General features: G+C 43.5%; 1 long non-coding RNA gene across 1 annotated transcript; it reads left to right on the forward strand.

The window, feature by feature from the left end:
• The first annotated feature begins 919 nt into the window (after positions 1–919).
• On the forward strand, positions 920–3,180 carry LOC133155219 (uncharacterized). The gene is made up of 3 exons (XR_009714616.1): positions 920–1,335; positions 1,536–1,637; positions 1,775–3,180. It is a non-coding gene; the product is annotated as an uncharacterized LOC133155219 (long non-coding RNA).

A 3,180-nucleotide genomic window follows, 5' to 3' on the forward strand; every position in this document is an offset into this window, starting at 1 on the left:
GATGCTCTGAGGTCGAATCTGGCTTCCGTCGCGGACTTTGTATTTGATAATGAGGACATTAAGGATGATGATTGAGAACATACTTGTTGAGGCAGGTCCTTGTTTGCGCGCAGAAATGCTTTCATTAACGCCTCGCTCTCGTCAACGATCGCCTCGCCTTTTTAATTGCAGCCACTATTAAAGCAGCAGCCAATTTAAAAGGCATCGCGCTCGCCGCCTCTTCGTAACGAAATTAAAGCGCAGAAGCGTCCTGCTGCGAGTCCTCATTAGCGAGGACATTCATGTGCAAATGTGTGAAAAGTAAAAAAAAAAGCCCAATCTTTTTTTTTTTTTTTTTTTATTGAGACTCGGTTGCTTAGTATCGGCCTCTTGTTTCGCCAGTTGACTACAGATATGCACGTTGCTAGTGTAACCAAGGTAAAAACTCGAGCGCTGCTTTGTCGGTTTCCAATTAGGGTAATCATCAAAGGGCGTCTCTCCTTCATATGACGGGCAAAACCGAGCTCTCCAAGTGCACTTTTCATTACGTACATGATTCGATTCACCTTTAAAGCAGGTTCTACAACCAAAATAGACGTGTCGGCAAGTTGAATGCCGGCGGATGGGTCTGAGTGCAAATCCCAGCAGGGACGTTAAGAAGTTAGCTTTTGTTCTCAACTCAAAGGGGGGGGGGGGGTAGGATGAAGATGAGAGAAGCCAGAGGGTACGGCGAAAATACAAAGTGACAAACAGAGCACGGTAAAAACACAAGTGGCAGGTGGCACACCAGAAGAAAGTGTGTTTTATTCCTTGTTTTTTTTTTTTTTTTTTTTAGTTTCCAGTCGTTGACAATTTTTTAATTTCTGTGTATTATTAGATTAAAAAGGAGAGCAGAAATGGTCATATTATTGTCAAGAGGTATCACTGCAAAAACAAATTCTCAAATCAATTTGCTTCTATTTTAATGTTCATCAGCTTCCATTTACTTAAATCTTTGAAGTATTTTTACAAAGATTGCATCAATCTTAAAAATGTCAAACCTAGAAAAGAAAAAAGAACATTTTCAAAATCTGATGCGCTAAGGAAAAAGCAAAGCTATTCTTTAACTCTGTATCAACAAATAGATTAAGGGACACATCAAGCCATCTCTGTTTCTAATTTGCTGCTGACCACTGTTATTTTGCAGACCCACAAAGTACAGCCGGAGGCCCCTGTGGGCCCCCGACCCCCATTTTCAGCATCAATGGGATGCGAACATGGGGTTTCTTTTTTCAAGGGCGGCCTCAGTGACCGGGTGGTCTTCCTACGAGAACCGAAACACAAAATGTGGAGGTGCCCTCGGTTTTTCAAGAGAAGGTAATCATCTCCCTCAAGGTCACGCTCGAAAGGGCGCACTTGGCGTCTGCCTGGACTGGAAATGCTGTTTTCTGCCCGCTAAATTACAAGCGTTCCTTGCAACCTTGCCTTCTGTCCGTCCTCTGCTCCGCTCAGCTTTTAAGACCTTAATAACAAGTGGATCTGAGCCTAATACCAAATGTTTTATTCATTGCCGTTAGATTCGGACGGATCAAAGTCTAATCTGTTCCTCTAATGCACTGGCTTCTCCGCGGATTGAACCGTCCTGACCTGTCGCCTGGCAGTCCAATCTGCAAGAAAAGGTAAACGTCGAGGTTTATCCTCAGGGGCGGCATCCGGTTCACGGCTTGGCCCTTTTCTTTAATTTTTTTTGATTTTTGCTGGACGCTCTTCAACAAAGCCAACCTTTGGCGGCGCTGACATATTGCCCGATTTAAAGGTTCCCCTGGCGGTCCGCCGAGCTGCAGCCGAGGATCAGCCGAGGCCAATCCGAAGGTTCCTTTAAACCGAAGCGGAGTTGTTAAACAGCCAAAGGGTCGCACTGTGCTCATCTGGCGGCTTCCTCTCCTCGGCCAATCTCCGCCATTAAATTGGCTTTTGTGAAAGCTCTCCAATTGGCCGTCCCCGCGCCGCACACGGGACGAGATATGACAACCAACAGCGGCAGCCGGCAGAATGGTTATTCCCACAAGTCCAAACAGAAGCCAGGTACGCACATTTTGAACATCTGAAACGATTTGTCAGTGAGCCAACTCACACGACAATAAAAAAATGTCCAGGTTGGTTTTGGAGCTTACTGCTCGTCACATGCGATCTGCTCAAGCTAACCAACACATAAGAAGATCTAGATTTATTTTGTCACAAAAGATGGAGGAGGATGAATCACTCTTTATACAACCCACACAAGATAATCTTTTAGAGCCATCCGATAATCAATTGATCTGAAAGGGCGGGAAATCGGATTCAATTCTCTCCAATTAGAGCCAGTCAGTCAATACACACATCCTTTATTGGGGGGAAATTATCTCAATTGGAAATAGACATTTTTAAATAACACTCAGACTCTAACAAGACACACGAAAGTTAAAAGTTTCATTAACAAGACAGCCAAGTGAGACAAAATTCCAACGCTTCTGCTGTGATGCTTGGTTGCCCTTTGCTAATTTAAAGACAGCCCGGAAACCTTCGACAATTAAACCGACAGCTGCAATTTGTCCAATATTCAAATGATTCCCTCTGCCCAAAATGACCTGAATGCTTTCTATGTATTCCGCATTTGGTCTTAAAACAATGTCACAACATTTTTAACGAGGATCTCTGTATTGCTAAAATGCTAAGGCTAAAAAACACGAATTTAAATGACGACAAATTAATGAATGTGAAAACCTTCCAAAATATCACGAACATTTTGATCTTGGAATTGTAAGTAAGTGGAAAATATGGAAGGCTACCTTTCACGGCTATTAATTACCACAAGACCTCTTTTTGCTGACATTGAAATGATTTGAATGAGTCTAGGAAAAGTTTCAGAATAAACCCAAATATTTTTCAGTTTCAGAAGAAAATGTGAAATTGAAGCGGCCCTCCAAAATGTAGCACGCTAAAATCATCAGCCAATGATTCCCTCAGTCATCAAGCAGGTCCCGCAGGCAGGTTACCGACATCTAACGGCTGATCAATGACCCGATCGAAAACTCTACACTCCCCTTGACCCACCCTGCCAATGTTCACTTTCACGCAATCACCAAAGTGAGATGATCCTCACATCACACCATCCTGAGCCGCTGCCGCCTAGGCAGCAAACCTAAGAAACATACGTAAGTCTCAAGTAACGGCGGAGAAAAT

Source organism: Syngnathus typhle, linkage group LG6, assembly GCF_033458585.1.
Source record: "Syngnathus typhle isolate RoL2023-S1 ecotype Sweden linkage group LG6, RoL_Styp_1.0, whole genome shotgun sequence".
NCBI lineage: Eukaryota > Metazoa > Chordata > Actinopteri > Syngnathiformes > Syngnathidae > Syngnathus > Syngnathus typhle.